A 21,815-nucleotide genomic window follows, 5' to 3' on the forward strand; every position below is an offset into this window, starting at 1 on the left:
GCCTGGCTAGCTCAGTTGGTAGAGCATCAGACTTTTAATCTGAGGGTCCAGGGTTCAAGTCCCTGGTCAGGCAATGAGCTATTTCCCAAGATTATAAAAGTCTATCACTTTGGCATCCTTCTGCATGTCCTTTTCTCTTCAGGATTTTGCCTTTCCTAAGAAGGGCCTTTTGTGTGTGGGATTGAAGGGGAAACTTCCTGACATCCCCTCTGTCCTCACAGGCTGGAGGAATAAAGGCCTCTGGGCATATAGCAGGTTCCTCCCAGATGGCTGCATCTCACAGGGTGGAGGTGGAAGCTCTGTCTCCTTGCCTCTTTTTCTGCCTTCACGTGGCTGTGCTGATCTGGCTGGCCTGTCTGAGACAGGGTGTGGGGAGTGTTTGGAGCTTTTGCTTCGTATTGAGGGCTCCCTCCTACAGCAGAGTGATGTGGGCTCCGTGGAGAGTCTGAAAGAATTGCCCCATCAGCGTTAGGTTTCACCCAGCACTCAGCTTCCCTTCGTGGGAGTGGGGAGGAGGGCGGGACTCAGCCCCCCCCAGTTGGAGAGGGGTGCAGGTGGCGGGGCTGCTGGTTGGGACTTGGAGGAGCGTGAAACATCTGCAAGAGGAGTGGAGTGGGAGGAAGAGCATGTGTCTGCAGTGCCTGGGGTGGGCCTGTGCCTCCCCCAGGAAGAAGGTTTTTGTGTGTGCCAGTCCCTGGGAGGCTTGGGTCCAGGCCAGTGTTGGGGCCTGAATTGTCAGGAGACCAGGTGAAGGAGAGTGCGGAATTGGTGGAGATGGGGAGTGGAGCACCAGGAGTCTCTCACCCCACCTTGGGAGCACTTGTGGGGACTGAGCTGTCTTTGGGTCGGGGTAGTGGTGGGACCCCAGGGGATGGGGAGCAGCAGTCTGGGGGCTCATTCACCCAGGCAAGGAAACACCCATATGGGGGGAGAACTGACCCAGCGGTGAGCACTGGACCTGTTGGTGAGTCCCACAGTGTCCTTGGGTCTGACCTGAGACCAGAGGGCCCTTCGCCAGCGAAGAGGAAATCCAACACAGCAGCAGAAGCCTCTCTTTCAGCGACCACAGCGTATTCAGCGGTGATTGAGGGACTGCAGCCATCAGCCTTGCATAAATATAAAGGGAAGGGTAAACCCCTTTAAAATCCCTCCTGGCCAGAGGAAAAATCCTCTCACCTGTAAAGGGTTAAGAAGCTAAAGGTAACCTCTCTGGCACTTGACCAAAATGACCAATGCGGATACAAAAGATTTTCAAAAGCTGGGAGGAGGGAGAAAAACAAAGGGTCTGTGTCTGTCTGTGTGATGCTTTTGCCGGAGACAGAACAGAAATGGAGTCTTAGAACTTAGGAAGTAATCTAGCTAGGTATGTGTTAGCTTATGATTTCTTTAAATGGCTGAGAAAATAGCTGTGCTGAATAGAATGACTATTCCTGTCTGTGTGTCTTTTTTGTAACTTAAGGTTTTGCCGAGAGGGATTCTCTATGTTTTGAATCTAATTACCCTGTAAGGTATTCACCATCCTGATTTTACAGAAGTTATTCCTTTACTTCTATTAAAAGTCTTCTTGTAAGGAAATTTAATGCTTTTTCATTGTTCTAAAATCCAAGGGTTTGGGTCTGTGGTCACCTATGCAAATTGGTGAGGATTTTTACCACACCTTCCCCAGGAAGTGCGGTGCAAGGGTTGGGAGGATTTTTGGGGGGAAAGACATGTCCAAACTCCGTTTTTTCAGGAACCCAGATAAAGTTTGGTGGTGGCAGTGGAAATCCAAGGGCAAATAATTTGTACCTTAGGGAAGTTTTAACCTAAGCAGGTAAAGTAAGCTTCAGAGGTTTTCATGAAGGTCCCCACATCTGTACCCTAGAGTTCAGAGTGGGAAGGAACCTTGACACTGAGTTTCTCAGGTCAGCTACTGAGGGGGGCAAAGACTCTCTGGGCAAAAGAAGTCGAGTTCCCAGTGAGATGTGAGACTTAATTCTATGGAGCCAGGTGCAGGACTTTGGAAGGGAGGCTTAGGCATGGGGGATTGGGGTGCAGAGGGCGGGCCGGCTGTCTAGGTGCAGAGATTTATTGACCCTGAGGTGCAGGAGGGAGGAAGAGGAGGAAGAATTGGCAGTGGCCGTGGATAAAAAGAGGATGGGGAGAGGCTCTCAGCAAGCCTGGCCAGCTCAGTCCACAGAGCATCAGGCTTTTAATGGGAGGGACCAGGGTTCAAGCCCCTGTCCAGGCAACTCAGCTCTTGCGTGCCAGGAGCCAAATCATTCCTGGTGATGTCCAGAGCCATGTGTGGGAAAGGGAGGCTGAGACTTGTGCACCCCGCTCTGTGGCAGGGATCCTGGTAGATCAGACTCAGGTGTTGGATCATATTAAAGAAGTTCTGTATTAAAATCACAAATGAGTTTGATTCCCCATAGTTTAAGTTCCAGGGTATTGCTGATTAAGAGGTCTCTTGGGTTTTGGTACTGTTTCTCTCCCTCTCTGTGTGAAAGTTGCAAGCTGCTAATTGTGTGAGTACATTCTGAGACAGAGTCTATTCTCAAAGCAATTCTTTATGACAACAACTACTCACACAGAGAGAGACTCAAAGCAATACTCTGTAAGAACAGAAACAGCACCCAGAGACTCCCCGCCCTTTTGTTGTATTCATCTTGGTTTGTCAACAATTGTAATTAAAATAGAGATAGAGGATGTATGTGGATGGATGCTTGGTGTGGATAATAACTGAATGATCAGGGAGGTGCCAGTCTAAGAATCCAGCGTCCATCGGCTGAAGAAGGCGTCAAGTGGAAACAACCGGAGGGCCCCTGGAGGGCAGACTGGAATCCACCCAACAGCCTCAAGGATGGGAGAACCAAAGAACAAGATAACATCTGGCAGCACGGAGCCATCAGGAATGTACCATATGCTGATTGATTCAGCAACAGCATGATGAAGCAATTCCCATAGACTGGCATAGGAAGAAATTCCTATAAAAATGGACTCTACAAAGTGAGAACTTTGGGGTCTGATTCTGCAAACCAACTTCCAGGAGCATCAGATGAGCATCTGACAAGGCCCTGCTCCCTCCTCATGTCCAGGCCACCTGGCCAGTGGCTTGGCATGAGCAACTCTAATGCTGGTAACTATGATAACAACCTTGCAGAACGTCTGTGTGTGTGTGTATGAATGAATGTGTGAATAAATATAAAATTGAATGGAATATTATAGCTATAACTAACTGCTTACTATGATTCTTTCTGTATTCACAATAAATGTGGCATTTTGCCTTTTCCCCTTTAATAAGATCCTGCTGGTTTTTATTTTACTGATATAACACAGGGGAGGCTTCTGTACTCAGAGGTGCTGACTTTGAGAGTTCCTGGGGTTTGCTTGACCCCTGCTCCATCTCAGGCCCTGCTCCCCACCCCTGTCCAGTATTTTGCCATGCCGCCCTATTTCTTCCTTTCCCCCCTCCTCCCACACACCTGATCACTGGCTGAAGGAGAAGAGGAGGAGGTTGTGGGTCAGGCCGGCTAGCAGGTGGGGGGTGCGGGTGAGAGCTTGCTGTCAGTGGGCGCTGAGCACCTAAAACAGTAGCCTGCTAATCTTTTGTCATCCTTGTGGGCTGGAGCTTCAGAAGCCCCCTGAAAGTGTGAGGGCCACAGGCACCCAAACTGTGGCCCACCCCATCCCCCTGACCCCCCCATTCCCCCAAGATCCCAACCCCGCATCGCCCCATCTCCCCAAGACCCCGGCCCCTGCTTGCTCCTCTCCACCCTCTCCTGCAGTCCCTTGTCCTTAGGGCTGGTAAAGAGATGGAGGGCATAGTCTCCCCAACCTTAAAAAGTTGGGGGCCAGGCCCCACTCCCTCCCCCGCATTCCAGCACCTCTGCTTCTGGGACTATTTTATTCCTCTCCCATCTCTTTCAGTTAACCATTTCCCCCCTTCAGCTCAGTGACAGCCCCACACTCTTTGCTTCTAAAAGTCCAGCAGTGCAGCGGGGCTCAGAGGCTGCGTGTCTGCCCTGGCCCCGGGCCCCTCCCAGACCCGACTGGCTGCTGGCACATCTCTGGGGCCCGTGGGGAAAGTGGGGGGTTAGACAGCTCCACGCGCTGCCCCCACCTCCAGAACTGTCCCCACAGCTCCCATTGGCTTGGAACCGGCCAATGGCAGCTGTAGGGGCGGTGCTTGCAGGTGTGGTCAGCACATGGAGACCCGCTGCCCCCCTCCCTCCCAGGGGCCGCACACACAGACATGCCAGCAGCCAGCTCCTGACTGGGAGCCACCTGTGGTAAGCACCTCCCAGCCGGAGTCTGCACCCCAAATCACAGCCCGGGGCTCCCTCCAGACCCCGCACCCCAACACTGTGCCCAGCACGGAACCCCTCCTGCACCCAAATCCCCCCCCCAGAGCCTACACCCCACAGCTCCTCCTACACCCCAACACCCTGCCCAGCCCGGAGCCCCCTCCTGCACCAAGCTCCCTCCCAGAGCCTGCACCCCTCACTGCCTCCCGCACCCCAACACTCTGCCCCACACGTGCATGCTACTAGGCACCAGCTTTGGTAACAGCACATCAGTCTCTAGGTGTCTCTGTGGCACAAGGGGTCAGCGTGTTCGGCTGCTGGCCGAAAGGCTGGTGGTTCAAGCCCACCCAGGGATGGTGGTAACCCTGTGCTACTTCTTTGCTCCTCAAGACCTGCTGGGAGCCTCAAAGTTTCCCTTTTGCCACCTGAAAACTGTCCCTCTTGGCCTCAGTGGTTTCAGCTGGTGTCCCGCAGAGTGCGCTGGACAAGACCCAGAATCCCATCTCCCCGCAGCCATGCCAGGGGCTTGGGCTCAATCCTCATGGCAGAGTGAAAAAACCTTGAACCTGGCATGTTTTGCTCCCTTTCCACCTCCACTCAAGCGGCAAGGGAGAAACAGACAAGATGCGCCGGCTCGAAGACACCTCCATCCCACTTCCCTGTTGGATGCACACAGCCCTTGGCCTGTCTTATGCCTCGTCAGGGAAGCACGGCCATGCTGCCCAGGCCTGGGTCCCGGCCGCAGCCTGGCCCACCCCGGCTGATGGAGCTTAGAGCCCCGTGACTCAATGGCAGGTCGAGTCAGAGCCGCGTAACCCGCCCTCCCGGTGCTCCGGGGCTGCGGCGGCTGGGGCCGTGCAGCCCACTCTGGGGCTGGGAAAAAGCCTGGGGGCACAAGCCTCTGGCGGACGCTGGCTGCTGCAGTGGGGGGGCGGCTCTGGGCTCCAGCGGGGTTTGTGAAAGGGGCAGGGCCTCAGGTGGTAGGGGCGGGGCAAGAGGTTAGTCTCCCCCAGATGGTGGTTCATGCCCCACCCCTGGTGTTGCAATGAAAGAGGCTGCCCACTATGCAGTTGTAGTGAGGTTCCCCCATTACGTGGCCATGCAGAGGCTGCAGGAGACAGGCAGGTGACGGCAGGGGAAGGGGCGACGTGGGAGATGGGAGGGTGATGGAAGGGGTGACACAGGAGACAGGCAGGCAACAGCAGGGGAAGGGGCGAGGCAGGAGACAGTTGGGCAATGGCCGGGGAAGGGGTGACACGGGAGACAGGCGGGTGATGGCAGGGGGAGTGTCAATGCAGGAGACAGGCGAGCGACGGGAGGGGAAGGGGCGACACAGGAGACAGCAGGGAAAAGGGTGATGTGGGAGACGGCGGGTGATGGCAAGGGAAGGGGCAACATGGGAGACAGGCGGGTGATGGCAAGGGAAGGGGCGACGTGGGAGACAGGCGGGTGTGGGGATTTTGTAAGCCATGGTGTTTGTATACAGATAAAGTTTACTGACCCCCAGGTTCAATGCTGTTCCTGCTCTGGGCTATACAGGGCAGTCTTTGCTGAGAATGTAGATCACTGGTTGAATAGTTGCCTACAGGGCAATGGGTTCCTAGTTCAAATCCAAGTGCTTCCCTTTAAAAAATTTTTCGAATGAAAATTGATTTCCAGACCATCTCCAGTGTGGTCAGGAGTCCGCTGAATGGGGATGTTTAAAATGAATGTAAACACTCAGCACTTACATTCTTCCCCTTCTGAATGTAGAAAACCCAGCAGAGCAGTCCAGCAGCTGAAATCCGCTCCAGTCTTTGCGTCTCCAAGAGGGACACTCTGTATTTGGGGCATGTGCGACACCTCTGGGACGATGACAGGTGAAAAAATGCTGGATTCAATGATAGCTGAGACCACAGGAGGGGAAGGTGAATGGCAGCACCGCACAGGGTCATAACACTCAGACCCGGGGCTTCACTGTATCTACCCCTGTGTTTGCCATCTTTTATATCCTAAGAAACACACCCTTCCTCCTCCCCCACACACTGTCATACCCAACCTTTTCCCCTGGAGCCCACCCCAACCCTGCCCTACCCCTCTCCCACACACACATGGCATGGGACACAGCCTCTCCGTGACTCACCCAGGTCGGGACTTGCCTCTGCATCCCCCCAACAGGGGAGCAGAGAGCCTGAAGGGCCACAGGAGACAGATGAAGATCAGCCGGAATAGAAAAGTCTTCCCTTCGCTTCTTCAGAGTCTCGTTAACCTCACCCAGGAGAAGTTCCAGCACCGGGTGGGCTCAAAGCACCAACCTTCCCCTCAGCAGCGGAAGGTGGGAACCAGCTCGATCACACAGAAGGAGGCTCCCCAGCTCTGTTGCTGCTGCTCTGCAGCCTTTCCTATGGATTTGTTTTAGTAATGCAACCCCCACCAACCCATCCATCCAAGGACTAAAGAGACAAGCCCCTAACTGTGGGCTCCAGTGGTGCAATGGGTTAGCGCACAGGACTTATAGAGTGATGCTGCAGTCGTGAGTTCAAACCCCAGCTGAAGCTCTGGTTTTCTGTAAGCAGATGGCTTCTGCCAATCATTTTGCCCTTCAGAAAATACAATTCCAGCCCTGCAGACACCGAGGTCCCTTCCTTCACTGAGCGCAGGGCAGATTCACACATTTACAAGGCTTCACTATCCACCAGCTGCTGTGTCAGGAGCGGTCAAGCAGAGCCCAGAGCGCTGCCCATCCTGTGATTCTTCACCCCCTGACTCCCCTTCAATCTTTGCTCCCCAAATCACCTGTGTGCACACCCTCCTGGCTGTGAGACTCAAACCCTGCCTGACTTCTGTATCTTGGTCTGTTTTGTGTCTGTCGTGTTGATGTGCATGTGGGTTTTGGGTGATTTTTGTGGATGCCTTGCCCAGTTTTGTGTGTGTGTATGATTTTTGCATGCATATTGGTTTTTGCTTAGTATTCTTTTCATGTGTGGTTTTTGTGTTTTGTTTTTTTGGTGTGGATTTGTTCTTTGTATGTTTGAGTGGCTTTCCCTTATGTGTGTATGGCTCTGTGTGTGTGTGTGTGTGTGGTTTTTGTTTATACCTGTATGGGCCTCTGCACTGTGTGATTTTCTCTTTCTCTGTGTGTGTTTGTCGATCTGTTTGTATCTTCATGTGTAAATTCACTGTAACTTTTCAAAATATCCACAGCTTTGCCAATTTTCACCAGGAATTTTTCTCCAGCAACCAATTCTCACTTGTTCCCTACCACTTGGTGACCATTTCCCCAGGGCACTGTCACTCTCAGGGTCCTGATTTCCCATTGACCCTTCCCCCTTCTATTGGGACTGGGAACTAGCCAACCAAAAAACCCCACAAAGTTTTAGTAAAGGGTCAACAGTCCCCTTACACAAGCCAGCTCCGTGAGGGTCACTGATGACCAGAGAAGGCAGCAGAAACTGGTCCCATGGTGTAATGGTCAGCACTCAGGACTCTGAATCCTGCAATCTGAGTTCAAATCTCAGTGGGACCTTGTGGTAAACCCCTGGAGCTCAAAGTACTCCTATCTCCGGCTGCGCAAGAGCAAGTTGTTTACCTCCTACTGGGTGACTCCTGCCCACTGGAGCCAGGTCTTTGGGTCGGATGGCTGCAATGGGTAGGGGCTCTGGAACTGGCTACTGATGCCTGCAGTCCTGTGGTTTGACCTGGCGGTTGGGATTCTTGCTGCTTCACCTGATGCCCACAAGTTTGTACTTGCTGCCACACTTTTCCTCTTTCCCACATGGCACCTGAAGAAAGGAGTGCCAGGGCCAGGCTGTTGGCATATTTTATATATTTGTAATTCTGTTTATAATATTTGTAATTCCCCTTTTTGAAATAATTGTAATTCTGCAATATTGATTTGCAGCTCTCCTTAGCTGCTGACAGTGTCCGTGTTAAAGCTTGCAAACTGTCAATTGACTCTAAGTACCTTGTAAGCCATTAATTAACTCTAAGTGATGCTTTGTAATTGACATGGACACCTTACAACACAAACCGCTCAATTGACACTACTCTCTCTGAAAAAAGGAAAGGAGGACCTGTGGCAACTTAGAGACTAACAAATTTATTTGAGCATAAGCTTTCATGAGCTACAGCTAACTTCATCCAATGCAGAGAGCTGTAGCTCATGAAAGCTTATGCTCAAATAAATTTGTTAGTCTCTAAGGTGCCACAAGTCCTCCTGTTCTTTTTGCAGATACAGACTAATACGAATGCTACTCTGGATACTCTCTCTGAGTTGACAGTTTCGCTTGCTTGTAATTGAGATTGACGCTTGTCAAGGTTCCTTCCCCACTCTGAATGCTAGGGTACAGATGTGGGGAACTGCATGAAAACCTCCTAAGCTTACTTTTACCAGCTTAGGTTAAAACTTCCCTAAGGTACAAACTGTTTTACTTTTTGCCCTTGGACTTTCGCTGCCACCACCAAAAGTCTAACACCGGTTATTGGGAAAGAGTTCTTTTGGAAACGTCTTTCCCCCCAAAATCCTCCCAAATCTTAACTGCCCTTTCCTGGGGAAGGTTTGATAAAAATCCTCACCAACTTGCATAGGTGACCACAGACCCAAACCCTTGGATCTTGAGAACAATAAAAAAAAATCAGCTTCTTAAAAGAAGAATTTTAATAGAAGAAAAAGTAAAAAAGAATCACCTCTGTAAAATCAGGATGGTAAATTCCTTACAGGGTAATTAGATTCAAAAGATAGAGAATCACTCTAGGAAAAACCTTAAGTTACAAAACACACAACAACAGGAATATCCATTCCATTCAGCACAGCTTATTTTCTCAGCCATTTAGAGAAATCGGAATCTAACGCATATCTAGCTAGATTACTTACTAAGTTCTAAGACTCCATTCCTGTTCTGTCCCTGGCAAAAGCATCACACAGACAGACCCAGACCCTTTGTTTCCCCCGCCCCTCCAGCTTTGAAAGTATCTTGTCTCCTCATTGGTCATTCTGATCAGGTGCCAGAGAGGTTATCCTAGCTTCTTAACCCTTTACAGGTGAAAGGTTTTTCCTCTGGCCAGGAGGGATTTTAAAGGTGTTTACCCTTCCCTTTATATTTATGACCCTGCTGAATTGGAATTAATTTGCAAACTGGATACAGCTAACTTAGGCTTGAAAAAAGACTGGGAGTGGATGTAAAGTAAAACTATTTCTCCTCGTTTATTTCCCCTCCTACTGTTCTTGTAAAGTGCTGCAAATGGCCCACCTTGATTATCACCACAAAAGGTACTCCGCCCCCTCCCTCTCCTGCTGGTAATAGCTCACCTTTCCTGATCACTCTCTTTACAGTGTGTATGGTATCACCCATTGTTTCATGTTCTCTATGTATATAAATCTCCCTACTATTGTTTCCACTGTATGCATCCGATGAAGTGAGCTGTAGCTCACAAAAGCTTGTGTTCTAATACATTTGTTAGTCTCTAAGGTGCCACAAGTCCTTCTTTTCTTTTCAAGCCTGGGCACTGTGATTATTTACCAGTTTCTGTGGCATTGAAGCACTAGTGTGCTCGCAGCTGCGATGGCCGAGTGGTTAAGGCATTGGAGTCGAAATCCCTGCCATGCTAAACACCCACTGCAGGCTGGCGACCTGGTGACATATGTCCGTCTGCTGGCCATGCATAGGAATGGTCCCCGCCTCCTCTTGCACTGCCCCCAGTGGCTCTGTGGCTTATAAACCTTCCCTTGAAGCTGTCAGCACCAGCCACCTCTGCTCTAGGTGCCCAGAGGAGGAGAGGTGTCCTGTGCTCCATCCTGGGACTCTTCCTCCCTCCTGCCTGGCCCTGACTATGAAGCCTGGCCCTGCCACTCCTTTCTTCAAGTGCCATGTGGGAAAGTTGAAAAGTGTGACAGCAAGCGCAAGGGCCAAATTTGTGGGCATCAGGTAAAGCAGCGAGAATCCCAACCACCAGGTCAAACCACAGGACTGCAGGCATCAGTACCCAGTTCCAGAGCCCCAAACCATGGCAGCCATCCCACCCAAAGACCTTGCTCGAGTGGCCACGAGTCACCCAGTAGAAGGTAAACAACTTGCTCTTGCGCAGTCAGAGACAGGAGTACTTTGAGCTCCAGGGATTTACAATGAGGTCCCACTGAGATTTGAACTCAGATTGCAGGATTCAGAGTCCTGAGTGCTGACATTTACACCATGGGACCAGTTTCTGCTGCCTTCTCTGGTCATCAGTGACCCTCACGGAGCTGGCTTGTGTAAGGGGACTGTTGACCCTTTATTAAAACTTTGTGGGGTTTTTTGGTTGGCTAGTTCCCAGTCCCAATAGAAGGGGGAAGGGTCAATGGGAAATCAGGACCCTGAGAGTGACAGTGCCCTGGGGAAATGGTCACCAAGTGGTAGGGAACAAGTGAGAATTGGTTGCTGGAGAAAAATTCCTGGTGAAAATTGGCAAAGCTGTGGATATTTTGAAAAGTTACAGTGAATTTACAGGTTTCAGAGTAACAGCCATGTTAGTCTGTATTCGCAAAAATAAAATGAGTACTTGTGGCACCTTAGAGACTAACCAATTTATTTGAGCATAAGTTTTCGTGAGCTACAGCTCACTTCATCGGATGCACATGAAGATACAAACAGAGAAAAACACACAGAGAGAAAGAGAAAATCACACACTGCACAGGCCCATAGAGGTATAAACAAAAACCACACACACAGGCAGTGTTTTAGTCTCATAGCCAAAAGGGTGTTCCCAAACACGGTTTGGGGAGCAAAGATTGAGGAGGGTCAGGGGGGTGAAGAATCACAGAACGAGCCATGCGCTGGGCTCTGCTTCACCCCTCCTGACACAGATGGCTGGTGGATAGCAGAGCATTGTAGATGTGTGAAATCTGCCCTGCACTCGGTAAAGGGAGGGACCTCTGTGTCTTCTGAGCTGGGATTGTATTTTCCACAGGGCAAAATGATTGGCAGAAGCCATTTGCTTAAAGAAAACCAGTGCTTCAGGTGAGGTTTGAATTCACAACCTCAACACTACTCCAGACAGGACTGCTCTATAAGTACTATGTGCTAACCCATTGCACCAGTGGAACCCCTAGTTAGGGGCTTCTCTCCTTGTTCCATGAATGTATGTATGGATGAGGGGGTTGCATTAGCTAAAACAAATCCATATTAAATGCTGCCGGATGGCGGCAACAGAGGTGGGGAGCCTCCTTCCGTGTGATCGAGCTGGTTCCCACCTTCCACTGCTGAGGGGAAGGTTGGTGCTCTGAGCCCACCTGATGCTGGAACTTCTCCTGGGTGAGGTTAACGAGACTCTGAAGAAGGGAAGGGAAGTCTTTTCTATTTGTAGGCTCACTGGTCCCCTGTTGGGGCAATGCAGAGGCAAGTCCCGACCTGGGTGAGTCACAGAGAGGCTGTGTCCCATGGCATGTGTGTGGGAGAGGGGTAGGGTAGGGTTGGGGTGGGCTCCAGGGGAAAAGATTGGGTGTGACAGTGTCTGGGGGAGGAGGAAGGGTGTGTTTCTTAGGATATAAATGAGGGCAAACACAGGGGTAGTGACAGTGAAGCCCCGGGTCTGAGTGTTATGACTCTGTGCGGTGCTGCCATTCACCTTCCCCTCCTGTGGTCTCAGCTTTCATTGGAATCCAGCATTTTTCACCTGTCATTGTCCCAGAGGTGTCGCACATCCCCCAAATACAGAGTGTCCCTCTTGGAGACGCGAGGACTGGAGCGGATTTCAGCTGCTGGACTGCTCTGCTGGGTTTTCTACATTCGCCAGGCAAATGCTGAGTGTTTACATTCATTTCAAGCATTCCCCATTCAGAAAACTCCTGAAAACACTCGAGATGGGTCTGGAAATTGATTTTCATTTGAAGAAGTTTTTAAAGAGAAGCATTTGGATTCTAACTAGGAACCCATTGCCCTGTTGACAACTATTCAACCAGTGAGCTACACTGTCAACAAAGGATTCCTGGAGCAGGAACAGTTTTTAACCTGGGGGTTAGTGTACTTTATCTCTCTACAAACCCCTCAGCTTACAAAATCCCCACACCCGCCCTGTGTCACCAGAGCACAACAACAACTTTCCTTGGAGCACACACTGCTCCCCAGCTCTGTGCCCTTCCATCTCCCCAGCATTGCTCCAATCCCTTAAAGCAGGGTCTCAAACTCACTTTACCTTAGGGCCAGTGCCAATCCTCAAATTCTCCCAGTTGGCCAATAAAGTCACTCATGCTGCCCAGAACCTGCTCCCCAAAACTCCACCCCCCAAAAAATTCTGCCCCCACCTTCCTAAAGCTCTGGGAGGGAGTTTGGGTGGGAGAAGAGGTCTGGGGTAGGTGAATGCCGTGCAGGTTCTGGGAGGGAATTTGGGTGCAACAGGAGTGAGAGGTTGGGTTCTGGGAGGGAGTTTGGGTCAGGGAGGGGATCTGGGGTGCAGGCTCTGGGACAGAGTTTGGGTCCTGGGTGGAGGCTCTGAACTGAGGCAGGAGGTGGGGGTGCAGGAGGAGGGGGAGGGTGTTCAGGCTCTGAGAGGGAGTTTGGAGGCTGGGGGCTGCGGAAGAAGGGTGTGCAGGCTGTGGGAGGGCCTTGGGGAATGGAAGGAGGGAAGGAGTATGGGGGGAGGGGGAGGGGGTGCACGCTCTGGGAGGGAGTTTGGGGCCTGGGGGGATGTGGTACAGGCTCTGGAGAGAGTTGGGGGTGGGAGGGGGGTATGTGGGGTGGGAATGCAGGATCTGGGAGGGGGTCGGAGGTGCGGCACTTACCTGGAGCTCCAAGGCAGGGCGGGCATCTGACCCCTGTTCCCCCAGGCACCACCCCCACAACATCCCATTGGCCGCAGAGCCACTCAGGGAGGGGCAGCACATGGAGGCTCAGCCCCCCCCACCCCGGGGCCACAGGGAGGGGCCGGTAGCCACTGGAGCGAGCAGGAAGATGCCACTCAGCTCCGGGGCCCTTGGAGTGGGGAGGGAGAGCATCTGGGGGCACCAGGTGGGGCCAAGGGTGAGACCCAGCTCCAAAACTGCTGGAGCCCTGCGGGCCACACTGGGGAGGCTTGCGGGCCGCAAATGTCCTGGAGGCTGGGAGTTTGAGACCCCGGATATAATTGCTTCAGCCTTTCAGTTCACCAAGTCCAAAAGTAAACATATCTTCAAATCCAAGGGAGTGGAGATCAGTCAATGTTCAGAGTCGTCCCACGTGAAAGCACCACGTTGTGGTTCATGCTGGCCCCATCGTGCGGCCATCACCTTTCCCTCCTCTCCCTTAAAAGTTTTGGTATTTTGCATAGAAACTTTCTTCCCTCAGGAGAGACCTGGAGAACCAGGGCTGCCAGCCAGACAAACACCTTTAAGAGGAGGTGTCCCTCTCCCAGTCAAAAAATGATCTCCCGCCTTCAGTTCACTGACAGCCTGAATTGTTCCTTATCCCACCAGTGCCGGTTTGAGTAAATAAAGTTTTGGAGATAGTTATTAAGCTCGCAAAAATAAGCCAAAGATCCCTCTGCATAACACCGAAAGGTGAAATAGGAACAGAGACAAACCTTGTCAACAAAGGCTAAATTCCCAAATGATCCTCAAAATGTTTCTAATTCTCATCTGTCCTCCACAGGAGCTCTGTGCAGTTTCACTGTTCTGCAGCCAGCTGTCCATTAGAAATTCTTCTGTGGGACATTCCCAGACCTGCACATTTACGAACTACAGAATTTGAAGAGCAAACCCAGCTCCCCGCACCAGGCAGGATTGGAGTGTTTTGTCCCTGGCACTTGGTCTTTTTTAATAATACAGACCCTCCCGTGCCCAGCCAGCCAATGAACTTGGGGAAAAGGTTGCAGGAAGCAAAGACCTTAGAAACAAGGAAATAAGAGGCTGTTCATTGGGCAAGGTGTCTTAGTAGTTAAAGCAATAGTCTGCTCATCTGATGCCATTCTTGAGCTGCCTGTTGTAAACAGCCCAAGCCCACTCCTGGAGCCCTGGCAAGCTGGAGCCCAAAGTCTTCCCCCAGAACCTCTCAGCCTCCTGATAGGTGAGTTGGGAACTCACCAGCTGACTGCGGAGTTGAAGTTACCTACCCCGTCAAGAACACCCCCAGCCCCACATGTCTGCAGATGCGCTGCCTGGAGCCCAAGGGGCTGGGAGGTACATGACGCCGATCCCCTGCTGGTAGCGCCAGCAAACACCAAGGCAGTGCATCCAGGAGCAACAGCTGGACGTTGCAGGGAGAGGCTGCTGCTTTCCCCCCATCTGCATCTCTGCCCAGGAGGCTCTCCTGGCTGTAGAAAAATCCCCAAATTTGAGGTATGCTGCTCTACATTCAAAATGCAGGGCCTCAATGGGGCAGTGGCTGGGACAGGGCAGCAGCCTGGGTTGGACTGGGAAGATGCTGGAAGTTCTGGTGCCCAGAGAACTGGCCTGACTCACTTCCCAGCAGCAAACGAGTCAATTCCATTTCCCCTCCCCAGAAAAATCAGCCTGAAGCTAAGGGCAGCACTGGTGGCAGTCTGGGGGAGGGGGGAGCGGGTTCCCTTTAGTTCCCAGTGAGGCATGAGGGAACCCAGGGTGTCTCTAGAAGAAATTTTGGAGCTGACCTGGGGAAAACGCCTTTAATAACAGCCAGCTCACATTTAAACTGACTTTTTTAAAACTATTTTTATCACACTAACTAACCTTTGAATCCTAGTGTCACCCCCCCATAAAATGGCTTCAGCCTTGTATTTTACCCAGGGTAAAACTAAACATCCCTTCAAATACAATGGAGTGGAGATCAATCCCTTTTCAGAGTTAATGCACATGAAAGAACCATGTTATGTTTCATCCCTTATGTCCTGGTCCCATCGCCTTTCCCTCCTCTCCGTTACAAGTTGTAGTATTTTGCACAGAAACTTTATTTCCTCAGACAGACCTGGGAACAAGGCCTGCCTGCTACATGGTACCAGATAAACACCTTTAATAGGAGACAGCCATCCCTGTCAGGAAATCATCTCCCACCTTCAGTTCAATGACACCTGAATTGTTCCTTCTTCCAGCGGAGCCCAAGGATTGAAAGCAGCAAAATCAAACGCCTCTGTAAGGAGCAGGAACGCTCGGCTCTTTCTTCCTGCTGCTGCTGTTAGTCCGTGAAACAATAAGGCTGGAACGCAAGGCTGAGTTCACGCATCAGCGCCCTGAGACATTTCAGTGCCCCAGAGAAACCTTGACCCCTGCTATTGGAATCCCTGAGTGGCTGGAGATTTGAACGGGAAAGGGACTGTGTGAATGGTCAAAGTTGGAAATGAACAGTCTATAGCAATGGCATTAACACAAACACACTCTCATCGTGATCCAGTCAGACGGGAAATGGGCAGGAATTCTCGCTTTTCAGCCTGGACACAGGTGCGCAATGGCACAGCAGTGAGTGTTCTGGGGGAGCTGGTCTGGGCAAACAACGGGAAGTGAGAACTCCCAGAGTACAGAACTATAATGTAGTGAGAAAAACTGAAAAGTCAGTTAAGGCGATGGACTAGAAATCCACTCGGGTCTCCCTGCGCAGGTTCGAATCCTGCCGACTATGGAAGCGTTAGCGTGATCTCATTGTTGCAGGGTCAGTGTCTGAGCATTCACAGTGCCAATGGGACCCACAGCTGGTCTCACTCTTAGGGCTTGTCTCTATGTGCCAGTGGATCGATGCGCGACGATCAATCCACCGGGGCGGGGGGGGCAGTTGATTTAGTGGGTCTAGCGAAGTCCTGTTAAATCGACCCCTGATCGCTCTCCCGTCGACTCCCGTACTCCACCAGAATGAGAAGCATAAGGTAAGTCGTAAGAGAAACTTTTCCGTCAACCCAGAATGGCGCACATACCGCAATAAGTCGATCTAAGCTACATCAACTCCAGCTCCATTATTCACGTAGCTGGAGTTACGTAACTTAGGTCAACTGAGCCCCGTAGTGTAGACCTGCCCGTAGGCTGTCTGCACTTAAAACATGGCTGTAGGACGTTGGAGTAGACAGTTGCTACGGTGATCGGGGGCATTTTCCCATCACCATAGTAGCCAGGTTGAGAGAAGAATTCTTCCATCCACCTAGTGCTATCCACGCCAGGGCTTCGGTCAGTTGAAAGACATTGGTTAGGAAGGTGGATTTCTCACACCCGGAGAGACGTAGCTCTGCCCATTTAGTGTCCAGAGTACATCAGCCCTTCAATCTCTCTGAGCATTTCAGTGCGTGCAATGAACCGTGAGTGGAAAACATCAAGTCACAGACACAGAGACTGAATTCCCCACATTTAATCTCACTGTATTTTCCAGAAAGTCACAAAATCCAGTTCATACTTGCTAGGACAGAGAAACATAAAGTGACACTAATTCTTAGGCTTGAGTAAATAAAGTTATGGGTTTAATTAATATAGTAAAAATGAGGTCTGTCAATTAATTATAGTTAAATCTACAATCACAAATTCAAATGTACATCATAAGCAAAACTCCCACCCCAGAGTACTCTGGGCAGTGTCCTTCACCTCAGTTTCTCCCCGACCGGTGTGACAGTCCCATCGAATGTTCCTTTAACAGACCCCCCCCACTCCGTGCTCCTTCCCCCAACCCCCACTCCCCAAGTCAGCAAACCCCAGGGGTGGGGGAAGGAGGGGAAGGCATCGAGCGACACCTCAGCTTCTGCTGCTGCCACTCCCTCAACTGGCTCTCAGTCTGCCCTGTTCCCTCTGCGTCACTGCCACTCCACGGCCCTGTCATTTCCCTGCTGCTGGGAGCTCCCTCGTCGCCCCTTCCCCTGCAATCGCCAGCCCATCTCCCGCAACACTCCTTCCCCTGCCATCACCCACCTGTCTCCCGTGTCGCCCCTTCCCCTGTCATCACCCACCCGTCTCCTGCGTCGCCTCTTCCCCTGCCGTCGCCTGCCTGTCTCCCTCGTCGCCCCTTTCCCTGCCGTTGCCCACCTGTCTCCCATTTTGCCACTTCCCCTGCCATCACCCACCCATCTCCCGTGTCGCCCTTTCCCCTGCTATCACCCGCCCATCTCCCATGTTGCCCCTTCTCCTGCCATTGACCCCCCAGCTCCCGCATCACCCCTTCCCCCACCATCACCCGGCCGTCTCCCACGTCGCCCCCTCCCCTGCCATCACCCGCCCATCTCCTGCGTTGCCCCTTCCCCTGCTGTCGCCACTCTGTCTCCCACAGCACCCCTTCCCCTGCCATCAGCCTCTCATCTGCCACATCGCCCCTTTCCCTGCCATCACCTGCCTGTCTCCCTCTGCAATCACCCGCCTGTCTCCCATGTTGCCCCTTCCCCTGCCATCACCCGCCTGTCTCCTGCATTGCCACTCCCCCTGCCATCATCTGCCTGTCTGATGCTTCACCCCTTCCCTAGCTGTCACCCTCCTGCGTCGCCCCTTCCCCTGCTGTCACCCGCCTGTCTCCTGAAGCCTCTGCATGGCCACGTAGTGGGGGACCCTCGCTACAAGTGCAGAGTGGGCAGCCTCTTCCATTGCAACACCGTGTGCGGGATGTGAACCTCCATCTGGGGGAGACTAAACCACCACCCCACCCCTTCTGCATGAGGCCCTGCCCTTTCCACAAACCCCGCTGGAGCCCAGAGCCCCCCGCCACCACAGCTGCCAGCTCCCGCCCCAGGCTCATGCCCCCAAGCTTTCTCCCAGCCCCAGAGTGGGCTGCGCAGCCCCAGCCTCCCCAGCCCTGGAGCACGGGGAGGGTGGGTTACGCGGCCCCGACTCGACCTGCCATTGAGTCGCGGGGCTCTGTGCTCCATCAGCCAGGGCGGGCCAGAATTGCTTTGAGAATAGACTCTGTCTTAGAATGTACTCACACAATTAGCAGCTTGCAACTTTCACACAGAGGGGGAAACAGTACAAAAAACCAAGAGGCCTCTTAATCAGCAATACCCTGGAACTTAAACTATGGGGAATCAAACTCATTTGTGATTTTAATACAGAACTTCTTTAATATGATCCAACACCTGAGTCTGATCTACCAGGATCCCTGCCACAGAGCAGGGTGCACAAGTCTCAGCCTCCCTTTCCCACACATGGCTCTGGACATCACCAGGAATGATTTGGCTCCTGGTACACAAGAGCTGAGTGCCTGGACAGGGGCTTGAACCCTGGTCCCTCCCATTAAAAGTCTGATGCTCTGTGGACTGAGCTGGCCAGGCTTGCCTGAGAGCCTCGCCCCATCCTCTTTTTCTCCATGCCCACTGCCAATTCCTCCTCCTCTTCCTCCCTCCTGCACCTCAGGGTCAATAAATCTCTGCACCTAGACAGCCGGCCCGCCTGCTGCACCCCAATCCCCCATGCCTAAGCCGTCCTGCCAAAGTCCTGCACTTGATTCCATAGAATTAAGTCTCACGTCTCACTGGGAACTCGACTTCTTGTGCCCAGAGAGTCTCTGCCCCCCTCAGTAGCTGACCCGAGAAACACAGTGTCCACCTTTTCCAAAGAAGTGCTTGGAAAGGCTTTTCTCATGTGGCCTAATGGATAAGGTGTCTGACTTCCGATCAGGCAATTGAGGGCTCGCAGTTGGGCTTGTGCAGTTTTCCCTTTGTGCTGAAAGTCCTGCTTTCTTCAGGACTAAAACCTATTCTTGGCCTCTCAGGGCAATGCTCTGGCTTCAGCTAGAACCCTGGGAATGAGTTGGGGGTTGGGCATTATAAAGGCTAGGACGTGAGCTCCAGGTGCATCCAGTCTAGCTCTCAGGGTTCCTACCCCACTCTGAACTCTGGGGTTCAGACGTGGGAACCCACATGAAAGACCCCCCAAGCAGGAGTCAGGGGATGAAGAATCACAGGATGGGCAGAGCTCTGGGCTTGGCTTGACCCCTCCCGACACAGGCGGCTGATGGAGAGCAGAGCCTTATAGATGTGTGAAATCTACCCTGCACTCGGTAAAGGAAGGGACCTCGGTGTCTGCTGGGCTGGAATTGTATTTTCCGAAGGGCAAAATGATTGGCAGAAGCCACCTGCTTGAAGAAAGCTGGTGCTCCCGGTGAGGTTTGAACTAACCTAAACATCACCCTACAGATCACTGCTCTATCGGTAATGCGTGCTTACCGATTGCACCACTGGAGCCCACAGTTAGTCCCCAGTCTTATTGTTCCATGGATGGATTTGGGGCGAGGGAGTTACATTACCTAAAACAAATCCATATGAAAGACTGCAGGACAGCAGCAGCAGAGGTGGGGAGCCTCCTTCTGTGTGATCGAGCTGGTTCCCACCTTCCGCTGCTGAGGGGAAGATTCATGCTTTGAGCCATCCGGTGCTGGAACTTCTCCTGGGTGACGTTAACGAGACTCTGAAGAAGCAAAGGGAAGTCTTTTCTATTTGTAGGCTCATTGGTCCCTTGTTAGGGCGATGCAGAGGCAAGTCCCGACTTGGGTGAGTCACAGAGAGGCTGTGTCCCATGGCCTGTGTGGGGGAGAGGGGTAGGGCAGGGTTGGGGTGGATTCCAGGGGAAAAGGTTGGGTGTGACAGTGTGTGGGGGAGGGGGAAGGGTGTGTTTCTTAAGATATAAATGAGGACGAACACAGGGGTAGTGACAGTGAAGCCCCGGGTCTGAGTGTTATGACCCTGAGCGGTGCTGCCATTCGCCTTCCCCTCCTGTGGTCTCAGCTGTCATTGAATCCAGCATTTTTTCACCTGTCATCGTCCCAGAGGTGTCGCACATGCCCCAAATACAGAGTGTCCCTCTTGGAGACGTGAGGACTGGAGCGGATTTCAGCTGCTGGACAGCTCTGCTGGGTTTTCTACATTTGCAAGGGGAACTGCTGAGTGTTTACATTCATTTCAAGCATCCCCATTCAGCGGACTCCTGAACACGCTGGAGATGGGTCTGGAAATCAATTTTCATTTGAAAAAGTTTTTAAAGGGAGTCATTTGGATTTGAACTAGGAAACCATTGCCCTCCAGGCAAATATTCACCTAATGAGCTACACTCTCAGCAACGACTGCCCTGTGTAGCCCAGAGCAGGAACAGCTTTGAACCTGTGGGTTAGTAAACTTTATCTGTATACAAACCCCACGGCTTACAAAACCCCCACACCCACCCTGTGTCACCGGAGCACAACAACTTTCCTTGGAGCACACACTGCTCCCCAGCTCCGTGCCCTTCAATCTCCCCAGCATTGCTCCAATGCCTTAAAGGAACAGGGCACAGGTAACTCGAACCTCTTCATCCCGATAGGTTTAATGTCCAAATAATTCCATGGAGACCAGAAGCGCAGAGCTCCTCTGAGTGTCAGCCCTATCCCAGTGTCGGTCCCCAGCAGTGAGTGTGGCCTACAATGGAGAGGTCACTTTTTTATAGTTTGAACATTTGTGGTTTCCGGTAGAATTATTGTCTCTCATACGGCAGACCTGGTTTTCATTCATGGCCAGTGAAGAGCTGAGTATTATTGTCCAGTGTAGAAGTTACAGAATTTAAACTAGGAAGAACGGTCAATTTTACCATCATTTCACACCTTTACATCCAAACACAATGACTTTCTGAATGACCCATCCTCGTTCAACCAGAAAATGTTGGGGGTGGGATGTAGGAGTCACTGGGGAAAACACAGAGACACAATTTCCTTTGCACAGATCCATGAACACCAAACTTCCCTATGTGTCCTGTCTGAGACAGGGCATTCAACTCCAGTGAACCCTTCTCTCCTGCAATGGCAATGGTCAGACAGAGGGGATGTGGCCACCTGCATCCCTGACAGGGAGATATTGGCTTGGCTCTTTCTTTATGCTGCTCTTGTTAGTCCATGAAACATCAAGGATGGAATGCAAGGCTGAGTTCATGCACCAACCCCCTGAAAAATGTCCATGCCCCAGAGAAATCCTGACCCCTGCTATTGGAATGATTTGCTGGAGATTTGACTAGGAAAGGGACTGTCTGCTTGTCAATGTAGGGAATGAACAATGATCTACAGCAATGTCATTAACACAAACACACTCTCATCGTGCTCCAGCCAGAAGGGAAATGGGTGGGACTTCTCGCTGTTCAGCCATGGACACACTTACACTAATGCACAGCCATGAGTGTGCTGGGGAAGTGGATCTGAGCAATTTGAAGTGACAATTCTGTGAGAACTGAATCATAGTGTAGTGAAATAGCCATACATCACGTAGTTGTGGCCGAGTGGTTAAGGCGATGGACTTGAAATCCATTGGGGTCGCCCCGCGCAGGTTCAAATCCTGCCAACTACGGAAGGACAAAAGTGTTATGATTATTGCTATCTTAGTGCTGCAGCGTGCGAACTGGAGCCAGATCTGGTCTCACTCTTAGTCTGTCTATACTTAAAACACTGCTGTGACACTGCGATGGCACTTTGGAGTAGAAAGTTGCTACAGCGAGTGGAGGGGTTTTCCCATCGCTGTAATAGTTACATTCACAGAGCAATTCTTCCTTCTATTTAGCTCTATCTAACCAGGGCTTAGGTCAGCTTAACTCTATTGGTTTGGGGGTGTGGATTTTTCACACCCTGAGAGACGGAGCTCTGCCAGTTAATTGCCCAGCATATACCAGCACTTAGATCCCTCTTAGGATTTCCAGGCAGGCACTGAACTGTGAGAGGAAAA

The 21,815-nt window shown here is 51.7% G+C and overlaps 3 non-coding genes across 3 annotated transcripts; all 3 read left to right on the plus strand.

Moving 5' to 3' along the window:
- TRNAK-UUU (transfer RNA lysine (anticodon UUU)) lies at window positions 1-73 on the plus strand. Its single transcript has one exon. It is a non-coding gene; the product is annotated as a tRNA-Lys (tRNA).
- Window positions 74-7,719: 7,646 nt separating this feature from the next.
- Window positions 7,720-7,791, plus strand: TRNAQ-CUG (transfer RNA glutamine (anticodon CUG)). The gene has a single exon. It is a non-coding gene; the product is annotated as a tRNA-Gln (tRNA).
- Window positions 7,792-21,361: 13,570 nt separating this feature from the next.
- On the plus strand, window positions 21,362-21,443 carry TRNAS-UGA (transfer RNA serine (anticodon UGA)). Its single transcript has one exon. It is a non-coding gene; the product is annotated as a tRNA-Ser (tRNA).
- Window positions 21,444-21,815: the final 372 nt, after the last annotated feature.

Source organism: Eretmochelys imbricata, chromosome 22 (genome assembly GCF_965152235.1).
Source record: "Eretmochelys imbricata isolate rEreImb1 chromosome 22, rEreImb1.hap1, whole genome shotgun sequence".
NCBI lineage: Eukaryota > Metazoa > Chordata > Testudines > Cheloniidae > Eretmochelys > Eretmochelys imbricata.